The sequence below is a fragment of the Aedes albopictus genome, chromosome 3 (assembly GCF_035046485.1).
Source record: "Aedes albopictus strain Foshan chromosome 3, AalbF5, whole genome shotgun sequence".
NCBI classification, from domain to species: Eukaryota; Metazoa; Arthropoda; class Insecta; order Diptera; family Culicidae; genus Aedes; species Aedes albopictus.
Genome location: NC_085138.1, coordinates 342981443 through 342994620, shown reverse-complemented (window position 1 = coordinate 342994620; position 13178 = coordinate 342981443). Strand labels below are relative to the sequence as shown.

At 39.8% G+C, this 13178-nt stretch overlaps 2 long non-coding RNA genes across 3 annotated transcripts; one reads left to right on the top strand and one right to left on the bottom strand.

Annotated features, from left to right (window-relative positions):
* Positions 1-525: 525 nt before the first annotated feature.
* Positions 526-2709, top strand: LOC109407953 (uncharacterized). Of its 2 annotated transcripts, XR_009999204.1 has the most exons (4): positions 526-1009; positions 1069-1467; positions 1581-2012; positions 2091-2709. It is a non-coding gene; the product is annotated as an uncharacterized LOC109407953 (long non-coding RNA). The 2 variants fall into 2 exon arrangements; XR_009999203.1 differs by having other exon boundaries at positions 1069-2012.
* An 8861-nt stretch (positions 2710-11570) lies between these two features.
* LOC134291644 (uncharacterized) lies at positions 11571-12951 on the bottom strand. The gene is made up of 3 exons (XR_009999202.1): positions 12585-12951; positions 12285-12529; positions 11571-12217 (listed from the first exon to the last, which is right to left on the bottom strand). It is a non-coding gene; the product is annotated as an uncharacterized LOC134291644 (long non-coding RNA).
* Positions 12952-13178: the final 227 nt, after the last annotated feature.

Here is a 13178-nt window from a genome sequence, read left to right as displayed (position 1 = left end):
AGAAGAAGAAGAGAAGCCTATTCCGGAAGAAGGGTCCGAGGACGACGATGAAGAGCCTGCACAGGCGGAACCTGTTCGTCGATCGCAGCGCCAAACGCGTGGTAGGCCACCACGGAAGCTTGATGAGTACGTTCTCGATTACGCTGCTGGCAACGTGGCGTGTGCATCGGAGGAACCAATTAACGTGAAGGAAGCGCTGCGGATCAAGGAATGGCGGGACGCGATGGAGGACGAGCTTGAGTCCCACAAGCGGAACCAGACATGGAAACTCGTCCCACCACCGAAAGGGCGGAAGATCGTTGGATCGCGGTGGGTGTATAAGCTGAAGCGTGACGAGGAAGGCAACATTGCGAAGCATAAGGCTAGAGTCGTGGCCCAAGGATTCTCCCAGAAGCTTGGCGAGGATTTTGAAGATGTGTTCGCACCGGTCACTCGACATGCAACGTTCCGTACACTTCTGTCCGTTGCATCCAAGCGGAAGATGGCGATAAGACACCTGGACATTAAGACGGCATACTTGTACCACAAACGAAGATACAGACGGAGCAGTAATCGTTTTTTTCGGTCGCACCTACTTTCGCAAGCCCCTCTTGTATTATGTAATTGCGCTTTGGTGAACCCCTTGAACGGGCGAAAACTCAGCGAACTGTCATGCGACTTGTCACTGAGCGAACTGTCAAGCGACTTGCTTGTTTATAAACATTGAAAGTGTTCTGCTTTTTGCTCCCCCAAAACTCAAGCCGGTCGGGGTAGAATCCCGAAACACCGGAAAAATAGAACCTCCGGAAAGCTTCGATCCCTTCAACGGACGGAGTGAACTACGACGGGTACACTTTCGATACGGTATTCGTAGAGTACGTGAAGGCGCAAACGAACCGGCTAGGAGCGCATCATGTGCGACGGAGGGTTCTTCGTGAATAACAACTCAGGAGATTATCTCGAAGCAGCTGTACTTGTAGTGCTACTGGCATTGGCAATGATCCGAGCAGGAGGGAACATTAATATGAAGGTAATAATTTCGTTCCGGACAATTTATCCAAGGGGAATGACATATCCTTTTATAACCAGAATATCCGCATTTATTGAGGAGGCTTCTTTCTTCAATCGACAATCCGGATCAAACGATCGGTGCATGCACCGCATGCATGCATGCATGACGCTGTGGCGTCACTGAAAGTTGTTACAAAAAACGTCTCACCGACGGATGGATTCGTGCGCCAGGCCAGCGTGGAGTTCGGAACGACCGCTGAATAAGTCCTTCGGAAAATCAAACGATTGGTTCTTTATGCCGGTGGATGTAACGGCCGATCAAGATAAACGTATTCGGACGAGTTTTCTGAGCAACGGCAATGTGTTATACCTACTACGATCAGGACAAGTCCGGTTGGACGCAAATTAAGAACATCCAAGTAATTCTATCGCCGCGGAGGGTTTTATACGGGGAAATTAGAGGAAAGTTCGGCCGAGGTAAGCCACCATAGCAGGGCAAGTTTAATACCTACCTTATTAGGTATTTCTCCGATTATCTGTCTACAAGAATTTTACATTTTCCCATAAAATTTCCGTGTTTCCGCTTCCAGGATCTAGTACGCCAAAGCCATGATCGACCGCTGGCTGGTCCATCAAAATGCTTCCTCTTTTCGGCCGGTCCCGGTCCGGGGCAAGACTTAACTTCCGATGATGAAACTAGATGGCTTCTTCAGCAATGTCTCGATCCACGAGCTGATTGACGGCACCAATGTGCTCGGGAGCAACTTGGAGCGTTTCGACATGGAAGCTTCGCGGTTCTACATTCCCCGAGGGCCGTTCTTCGTGCGAAGTGTGCTGACCGGTTCGAAGTGAGTCGAGAAGCAGCTTTGGCAGCCGGATGCTGTGGGCCTGGAGCAAAACCAGCTACATCTACTCGTCGGCGCAGCGGTTCGAGGCGCCCAAAGAACCGACACTGCGGTCTACCGGCAGGATTTCGCGGATGGTTCTATACAGAGAAATTTTTGAAGAAAATTCTGCCAAAGGTAAGCTACCATATACGATGTATCTGTAAACAAATTTCACATTCTTTTCCCATAAAATTGCTCTGTTTCCGTATCCAGCATCAAACGCAGAAAATCGATCATGCACATCTTCGATGCAGTGCTCTTGGGTGGTCTGGAAATTCACCGAAGCCTTGAATCGAGGCCCATCAAAATGGTTCCGTTGGCCTGTTCGGCCGGTGCAAAACTTTACTTTTAATGATGGAACTAGATAGCTTATTCAGCGAGGTAATCGACAGCGCCAAGGTGCTCGAAAGCGACTTGAAGCATTTCGATGGGGCGGAAATAAAGCTGTTCTACCTTCTCCGAAGGTCGCTCTTCGTGCGGAGTGTGAAGAAGTTCGAAATGTGCCGAGGAGCAGCTGGATTTTCGGAAGACTCGGCAGCTGGATCATGTGGACCTGGAGCAAAAAGAACCAGATCTACTCGGCGCTGCCGTTCAAGGCGCCCAAAGAACCGAAACTGGTCTACCGGCAGGATTTCGATGCATTCATTGAGAAATGCTCCGATTTAAAGTGAGTGACGTGAAGTGGCGCTATGTGTAAGGTAGTTTCGGAATAAACTACCCAGTTTTAAATTTAAGTCTCAGTATGTATTATGATGTTCAATTAATGTTCACAATAAAATATCTTATCTCTACAGTTAGGCACTCGGCTTGAAATAAAAGCTATTGTACTCAATTAATAAGTTTAAACTACTAAGGCAGGAGCCATCTATATATCACGTGAACTAAAGTCTTACATGATCCCTCTCTTTACCAAGTGATCAAGCGCGGAATTTGGTTTTGCAACATAACGATTGAATCCGCTTTCAAACGTAAATCCGTAAATCGTTGGTATTCAGCAAAATCAAATTGATTGTGAATTCTAACGAATCAAATACCTTTGATTGATATCTTGCATCACCATGCAATTTTGGAGGATCTGGTGGTGTATCTAATAAGAACCACAGAGAACAGACATCCAAGTCCAGTTCCGAAACTGTGTAAGGAATTTAACGGCCATTTGAAATCGGCAACACAAGTGGCAATAGCGTGGCGCTGCAATCGGTTAATTTCCCATACTAATTTAATTCACCACTTGAAATGTTTCAATTCACCACTGACTGTGGCAATATGGTGTTTGGTGGCGTTAGTGTTGTCATCGTGTATTGGTTTGCAACCTTACTCAAGTAAAGATTCAAATCCTTACACAACTTTCCGAATGAAATTTGTTCTAGCCTGGATGTCTGTTCTCTGTGTAAGAACCTAAACCTCTGAGACAAATTTAGATATTTTTGATGAGGATGGTCAGTGTCAAAGACTGATAATTTTTGCATCACTATGCAATTTGGGGGAACTTAGTGAACCAGCAAATCTGTCTAAAACTTTGCAACGAATTTAAACATTTTTGGTAAAGGTGGTCAGTATCAAAGACTGATGATTTTTGCATCACCATGCAATCTGGGAGGACTGGGTGAACCAACAAATCTGTCTAAACCTCTGAGACAAATTTCAATATTTTTGGTAAAAGTGGTCAGTATCAAAGACTGATAATTTTTGCATCACTATGCAATCTGGGAGGACTTCGTGAACCAACAAATCTGTCTAAACCTCTGAGACAAATTTGGATATTTTTGGTAAAAGTGGTCAGTATCAAAGATCAAACTTTAGCATCACTCTGCAATTTGGGAGGACTTAGTGAACCAACAAATCTGTCTAAACCTCAGCAACGAATTTACATACTTTTGGTAAAGGCTTAAGGTAGGTAAAGGCTTAAGGCTGGAAATTTCTGAGAATCTTTAGGGATTCTCAGGAATTATTTAAAAATATTCAGTGATGCTTCTGATTTCTATAAATGATTGAGAATATTTTCTTTAATTTTTAGAATATTTAGCAGATCACTGGAAATGTTTGGTAAGCTTAAGGGATTCTCAGGAATGATTTAAATATTTTTTTTTATTGTGGTACTGATGTTTATAAATAATTTAAAATATTTTCTATAGTTTCTAGAATGCATGCCAGAAGACTGGAAATTTCTGAGAATCTTAATGGATTCACAGGAATTATTAAAAAATATTCCGTAATGCTACTGTCTATGTAAATGATTTAGTTTATCTTCTATATATATAAAAATGAGTTTGAAGTCCCTTTGAGGCAACACAACTCAAGAACGGATGAACCGATCAGCTTGACTCTTGCACGATCCGGTTCTTATTCGTGTTGGCTGTGTTTATATGTACAAGAAGCTACGAAAATCAACTAGAAAAGGGTGAAAATTGATAAAGTACTGGTTTTCGTTAGCTGGGAAGAAAATCAACACGTATGAAATGAAACCAATCTAGAGTGCGGTGACGTTATGAGCTCAACAGTTGTCAAACCACCACAGCGTGGCAAGACAACGTTTGCCGGAACAGCTAGTATCTTCAAGTTGTTAGAATACATCTTAAAAAAAAGGGAATTTCTGAGAATCTTCAGAGATTCTCAAGAATTATTTAAAAATATTCCGTAATGCTATTGATTGTTATAAATGATCTGGAATATTTCCTCTAGTTTCTAGAATACATCCCAGAAGACTGAGAATTTCTGATAACCTTTAGAAATTATCAGGAATTATTTAAAAATATTTCGTAATGCTATTGAATGTTATAAATGATCTAAAATATTTCCTCTAGTTTTTTCTAGAATGTATTCCAGAAGACTGGAAATATCTGAGAATCTAGGGATTCTCAAGAATTATTTAAAAATATTCCGTAATGCTACTGTCTCTGTAAATGATTTGTATTTTCTCCTATAGTTTGTAGAATACATCCCAGAGAGCTGGGAATTTCTGAGAATCTTAATGGATTTACTGGAATTATTAAAAAATATTCCGTTATGCTACTGTCTATGTAAATGATTTAGTTTATATATTATATGTAGTTGTTAGAATACATCTTAAAAGATTAGGAATTTCTGATAATTTTTAGAAATTCTCAGGTATTATTTAAAAATATTCCGTAATGCTATTGATTGTTATAAAAGATCTGGAATATTTCCTATAGTTTCTAGAATACATCCCAGAAGATTGGGAATACCTGATAATCTTTAGAAATTCTCAGGAAATATTTAAAAATATTTCGTAATGCTATTGATTATTTTAAATAATCTAGAAAATTTCCAATAGTTACTTGAACACATCTCAGAATACTGGGATTTTCTGAGAATCTTAAGGGATTCTCAGGAATTATTTAAAAATATTCCGTAATGCTGTTGATCTCTGTAAATGATTAAGAATATTTCCTAGTTTCTAGAATAAATCCCAGAAGGCTGGAAATTTCTGAGAATCTTTAAGGATTCTAAGGAATTATTTAAAAATATTCCGTAATGCAACTGAGAATCTGTAGAGATTCTCAGGAGTTATTCAATAATATTCCGTAATGCTACTGTCTCTGTAAATGATTCAGAATATATCCTATAGTTTCTATAACACATCCCAGAAGACTGGAAATTTCTGAGAATCTTTAGGAATTCTCAGGAATTATTTAAAAATATTCAGTGATGCTTCTGATTTCTATAGATGATTGAGAATATTTTCTATAATTTTTAGAATATTTAGCAGATCACTGGAAATGTTTGGTCAGCTTAAGGCGATTCTCAGGAATTATTTAAAAAAAAAATTCAAATATGGTACTGATGTTCATAAATAATTTAAAATATTTCCTATAGTCTCTAGAATGCATGCCAGAAGACTGGGAATTTCTGAGAATCTTAATGGATTCACAAGAATTATTAAAAGATATTCCGTAATGCTACTGTCTATGTAAATGATTTAGTTTGGCGCTGTCCATAAACTACGTAGACTTTTTTTTCGGTCATCTCAGACCTCCCCACCCCCCTACCCCCTCGTAGACTTTTGTTCATACACAATTTTCGAAATTTGTATGGAGCGTAGACTTTGGCCAAACCCACCTCCCCCCCCTCCCCCCATAGAGTCTACGTAGTTTATGGACAGGCCCTTTATATTTTAAAGTTATTAGAATACATCTTAAAAGATTGGGAATTTCTGAGAATCTTTAGAGATTCTCAGGAATTATTTAAAAATATTCCGTAATGCTATTGATTGTTATAAATGATCTGGAATATTTCCTCTAGTTTCTAGAACACATCCCAGAAGACTGGGAATTTCTGATACCCTTTAGGGATTCTCAGGAATTATTTAAAAATATTTCGTAACGCTACTGTCTCTGTAAATGATTTGTATCTATATATATAAAAATGAGTTTGAAGTCCCTTTGAGGCAACAAAACTCAAGAACGGCTGACCGATCATGATGACTCTTACATGGATTGATTTGTATTTATGGTGGCTGTATAAAAAGTTATGAAAATCAATTTAAATAGAGAGAAAATGTGAAACATCCGAAATTTGCAGGAGCTGAGAAGAAAATCAACACGATCGCAATAAAACCGATCTAGAGTGCCGTGCTGCAATGAACCCAAAAGTTGTCAAAACACCACAGCCACAAATGGCAACACAACGTTGGCCGGGGCAGCTATTATAGTTTATAGAATACATCCCAGAAGACTGGGAATTTCTGAGAATCTTAATGGATTCACAGGACTTATTAAAAAATATTCCATAATGCTGCTGTCTATGAAAATGATTTAGTTTATATCTTATAGTTGTTAGAATACATCTTAAAATATTGGGAATTTCCGAGAATCTCAGGAGGATTCTCAGGAATTATTCAAAAATATTCCGTAATGCTATTAAATGTTATAAATGATCTAAAATATTTCTTCTAGTTTCTAGAATGTATTTCAGAAGACTGGAAATATCTGAGAATCTAGAGATTCTCAGGAATTATATAAAAATATTCCGTAATGCTACTGTATCTGTAAATGATTTGTATTTTCTCCTATATTTTATAGAATACATCCCAGAAGACTGGAAACTTCTGAGAATCTTTAGAGATTCTCAGGAATTCTTTAAAAATATTTCGTAATGATATTGATTATTTTAAATAATCTAGAAAATGTCCTATAGTTTCTTGAATACATCTCAGAAGACTGGGATTTTCTGAGAATCTTAAGGGATTCTCAGGAGTTATTTGAAAATATTCCGTAATGCTATTGATCTCTGTAAATTATTTAGAATATTTCCTAAAGTTTCTAGAATACATCCCAGAAGGCTGGAAATTTCTGAGAATCTTTAGGGATTCTAAGGAGTTATTTAAAAATATTTCGTAATGCAACTGAGTATCTGTAGATTCTCAGGAATTATTTAAAAATATTCAGTGATGCTTCTGATTTCTATAAACGATTGAGAATATTTTCTATACAGTCAGGTCTTTTTTTACCATACAAAAAAAAATTTCATCGTCTTATTTTTGCATGATTCGTCGAGAAATGGTGAGACTTTTTTACGCGGTTTTTCGAATTTTGAACTGAGTTTTTTTTTTACGCGGTACGTATTCCCCGCGTAAAAAAACCTGACTGTAATTTTTAGAATATGAGCAGATCACTGGAAATGTTTGGTAAGCTTAAGGGATTCTCAGGAATTATTTAAATATTTTTTTTAATATGGTGCTGATGTTCATAAATAATTTAAAATATTTCCTATAGTCTCTAGAATGCATACCAGAAGACTGGAAATTTCTGAGAATCTTAATGAATTCACAGGAATTATTAAAATATATTCCGTAAGGCTACTGTCTATGTAAATTATTTATGTAGTTGATATCTTATAGTTGTTAGAATACATCTTAAAAGATTGGGAATTTCTGAGAATCTGAATGCGTAATATTCGAAGACGTTAATAAGTTGGTTGAACACTAGAAAAGCACTGAAAATGTTTGTAGCAAAGGTCGGAGAAATTGGAGCAGTCTACATCGGCCGATTGGAGATGGATTTCGACTACGGATAATGTGGTGGATGAAGCAACAAGACACGGGTACATTCAATATCCAGCCACAAGGAAGATGGTATCGCGGTCCAGAATTTCTTCAGCGAAGTGAATAAAACTCGCCTATCTGTTCTGATCCGGTAGAAATGACAGAGGCACAAGAGGAATTTTCAAATGAGGTGAATGCAGTAAACATCGTGACGGATTCAAATCCAGAACTACCAGACGCACTAAAGGTTTAGTAGCTGGAGAAGATTTATACGTGCAACCACATACTTTTACGAAGTTTGGCACAAAAAAGCTATATTGCCAGTTAATACTCCAGAAGACAAAGCAGCAGCAATCAAAAGTTGTATAAAGCATGTGCAGAACGAGCAGTTTCCGGATGAGCTTCAGGCACTACGAGACGCTACAAAACTGAAGTCTTCAAGTAAGCTGAACAAACTGTCACCATTTCTGGATTCTGATGGACTCATGCGCGTGTGGTATATTGGAGAAGTTGATGCAGCTATGTGGACTAAGGCAGACGTACTGGATTATATGAGCTAGGGGTCTACATCGAGCAGTAGTCTACATTTACCAACGTTGTCGAGTGATGAGACCCCAAGTGCTACAGCCTTCGGTGGGACAACTTCCACAATGTCGTCTACGGCCATACTGTCAACCGTTTACGTTTTGTAGTATGGACTTTTTCGGCCCTTTTGAAGTCACTGTAGGGCGTTACAGAGAGAAGCGGTATGGCGTGATATTTACGTGTATGACGACTCGAGCCATATACGTCGAGTCGAGATGGCACATTCTTTAACCACAGATTCGAGCATCTTGGCTCTACGCCCCATGATTGAAAGACGACGCAAACCCAAAGAAATATGCTCCGATAATGGAACGAACCTGCGAGGAGCTGATGAAGAGTTACGCGAGGCTTTGAAGCATACAAGTTTTTCGGATATTGAGAATGAAGTTTTGCTCCGAGGGATCAAATGGAAACTCAACCCTCCCACAGCAAGCCATATGGGAGCGGTTGACTAGAAGCATCCGGTCCGCTTCACGATAAACTGTTAAAGAATGAGTACCACGACAAGAAGTTTTGCATACTGTATTGCTTGAAGCTGAACATATTGTTAACAGCAGACCGTTAACGTATGTTTCAACGGATGTAAACGACCCTGAAACTTTAACCCCAAATCATTTTTTGATTGGGTGTACGAGTAACGTGCAATCACCAGGAGTATTTGATAAACATGACCTCCATTAGGGAAAGCAATGCCGAAGACTCAAGCACTTATCGATTTGTTTTGGATCAGATGGCTTAAGGAATACTTGCCTGGTTTGATTCCCATGCAGAAGTGGGCAGACCAACAATCCATGTTACAGTCTGGAGATATTGTTTACGTAACCGACATGCTCACCGAACGAGGAAGTTGGCCAATGGGTATAATTCAGCAGTGTGATGATGGCGTCGTGAGAGTTATTGATGTGAAGACATATTCTGGGACCTACCGAAGACCAACTGTAAAGCTCTGAAAAGTTAGCCAAATGCGAGTGACGGGTTACGCAGAGGTCGAGTGATTAGTTACGACCGCGTTTGTACGCAATTGAATTTTTCGAGTAAATGAAATTAAATTTTTTTTTTTTTTTTTTCAAAGTGATTACGGCGGTAGCACACTGTGCTTATGTTCTACACCGCACCCTTTCCCTACATTTGCTTCTAGGAGCCTCTATTTTTGTTTCAACACACAGAAGTACGTAGGCGTGTGTGGCCCAAGTCGACACTGTTTTGGCCTGCGTTGAACAAAAATAGTTTTAATAAAAGTTTCCCTTTTTTTTTCTTTTTGTCAATTGGTTTTTTGTAGTTTAGTCCATGTAATTAGTTAGGTTCTTGTCAATTAGGTCATTCTGATCTGTTCTATCATAACAGCTTTAGTCTTTGCTTTATTGAAGTGTAGTTTTATTGGAAATATGCTGAATGTCGTTATTGAAAAGAGACGTCTAGAACTGTATCCTGCTAGTTGTTCCGTCATGCACATACGTCATGTCTTAATAATGACTAGGAGATTAACGAAAACACGTGTGTTCGGTCAGATGTCCATTGCGTAGAAAGTCAAGGAAACTAGGTTTCTCTATTGTCAGTTGTTATGTAAGCCTCGCTTGAATCACTGCCCGTGAGAACCCTGTCATCTGTACACCAACTAATCCGTATCTTCGTACACAGCTAAATACTGTACTGTCAACCGGCGAAAAGCCTACGGGTAAATATTAAAAAATTAATAATAATGCTGTGTAGCGAATTGTTTCCTATCGGCCATTATTGTAGTCTAGTCCCAACTGCAAGCTTTTTTCCAATTTTAGCGTCAATTGTCTTCTAAATACCGTATGTTAAAATATAGTCGATTTTGTGTCAAATTGTTTTCTTGATTTCTACTTCTCTGTGTCCATCTCTTGTGTCCTTAAATTGTCATCGGTCCAAAACCTACAGAAACATGTAACTGAACTTCTGATATTTTTCTGTTGGTGTCATAACACCATCTAAGAGATAAACAAAAATACGCTAAGTTGGTCAGTTGATTGTAATAAAACAAAAATTGCTTGTCAACTGTTATGTATTCATCCCCCTACAAATACTATGAAAAATATTCAAATTCGTTCTGTCCTATCGGTCCTACCAAGATAAACCATGTCCATGCGTGTCCTACAAATGTCAACCTAGTCATACAAAAGTAACGTGGTTCAGTTAATAAAAAGCAGTCAGTTTTTGTCCAAAATGTCACGTCGAACGCATTGACGTCAACAATGCGTTTAAGTGTTCGCACGTTAGCTTCGAATCTATCAGCGCAATTAAGTGCTGCAAATCTCCTTCCCATTTTTAATTTTTCGGTTGATTTTAATTGCTTTATTTAAAGAAAATATAATCAAGTACCTAACATTGTAAAATCAACCGAGAAACGTGAGAAATAGAGCCCAAACAACATTTTGAAGTCAGCTGGCTGTAAAAGGTTCCAAAACCAGTCACAAATCCTATAAAACTTTTATTAGGATTTGTAACGATCATCAAAACCTTCTCAAATCCAACCGATTTGGAACTATTGCTTGGGAATAGACTTTACTGAGCCCTGGCGGTTCCTCCGTGTTTATCGAGCATGTCTGATGCATATGATCAGCCATACTCCATCTGCAGCAGCCGGTTCGTGATGAACCGTTGGAGGCGCATTAAAGTGTTAAAAAGGTGATATGTTTTACTAAAGAACACTACATTACAATAATCAAAATGAAACTCCTTCACTTTAACACCGTCAACCCCTGCGAACTTGGCCAGGGTGTAAATGAAATTAAATTCGATGTAAATTTCGCAATTTTGAAGTTTTATTCGATACTCCTGGAAAGAGGCATAGCAGGAGCGTGAACATAAATTCAATTACATTAAGCTTTTCCGGAATATCTTACCGTGTGTAATCCAGGGAAAGCCCGATCTGATTCGGATCGTCTATGTGCTTTGCCAAATTCCATCATTTTGTTTACGTCGTTACAGGATTAAACAATGAAAAAAAAACGCGGGTTAGGGGAACCAACATATTTTGGACACAGCAACGACCCAATATTTTTTGGACACTTACGGCAAAAACAAATGGAAGTGTCCAAAATATATTGGCGTAACGCTGTGTTCAAAATACGTTGGTTCCCCTATCCCATACGAGATGAATCCCACTCGAAACGATGGACAACTTTCATGTCCGCTTGCTACCACTCTTGTTCGGCGACTATAGTCCTATTCGACGACGTAGGTTGAATTTACTCGAACTTGCTCCATCCCGCTCTTTCCCGTTTGTTGACAAATGGGTAAGAGTAGGATGCAGCAACTTCGAGCAAGTTCAACCTACGTCGTTGAACAGGGCTTATGTTTTTCTTTCAACCCGGAATAATCGTCCACCTTTAGGGTATTCTCCGTAGCAGCCAAGCTCACCTCAATAGTCACACTCTCGTAGATCACATTCGTTGTTACTGGTGGTTTGAGCTTAAACGGTGATCCCATCACGCCATCACCTTTCACTGGTTCCACCACCACCGATTTTCGCCATCTGATTTTACTATCTTGTAGTGTCAGCCTTCGAAGCCCTTTCAATGGCAGTTTTCCGCTGCCACAGACGATTTTCTGCGATTTTTTACGCTTCGATCCTTTGGTTTTTTGCCCCGACATGTGACTGAAGAATCTTCCAGCGGAGGAAGGTAATAATTCCCGATAAAGCCGGATTATTTGCTCACATTACAGTGGCAGATCCTCTTTTTGTTACCTTTGCTTCCGAAATTATAGTAGAAGGTTAGCTCCTAGCCTGTAATAAGGGATTTTTTTTAAATTTATAAATGACTTCACAAGAAAAAAAAAATAGAAAAACTTACTGCTTTGATGTCCTTGATTCCAAAAACTCGACTGTGCAACGCTAACCTGTTGAAGCATCGATTGTCAGCTCGGAATCCACCGTAGTCCCCGTCCTTCTGAGCACTTCGTGCTTCCAGTTCTCTTTGTCGACCACGAGCTCTCCATGCCGGATGTCCTCCTGTGACACAATCAGTTACTGATTGCACTCCGCCAGCAGAGCACGGCTCGGTTCGATCGCTTTGCAGTCGCACTCGTTATCTTTTTTCTAAAAGTAGCAATGGTTGTTAGTTTCCGTGGTTTCCGCTCGACCGGATCCTTACCATTAGTTTTTTAGAGCGCCTTCAGCCGGGGTACACTTTTTCCATAGCCCGGAAATAGCTTCTTTGTGATACCACCGGCTAGGAACGGAATTTCCCGGAATGTTCACAACCGGTATGTCCAATTTGACCGCGCACCATCGAAAAGTAAACAAAACGAGAATATTTTTGGTGCGACGAAAGCACGGGCGAAAGCCGGCGAAGGCGGCGAAAAACTGTCAAAATCTTGTGAAAGGGGTACACCAATGCGTATAAAACAACCGCAAAATGGTAATAACTAGCCCCCTCGGAAAAAATCTGCCCAACAAGAAGAAGAAAACATGGTACCGAAAATTTTAAGTGGTTTGCACCGCACTCTTACGTCTGTATAAATTCGTCTGTGCTTGTACGGCATCTTGGAGGGAGAGCTGTACATGCGCCAGCCGCCTGGGTATGCTGTTCCCGGCAAAGAAGATTACGTCTGCAAACTCAAGAGGAGCATCTACGGACTGCGTCAGTCCGCGCAGTGCTGGCACAAGCGTCTCCATGATGTGCTGACCAAGTTGCAGTTCAAGCAATCATCGGCTGACCCCTGCCTGTATGTGCGGGGCTGTGGAA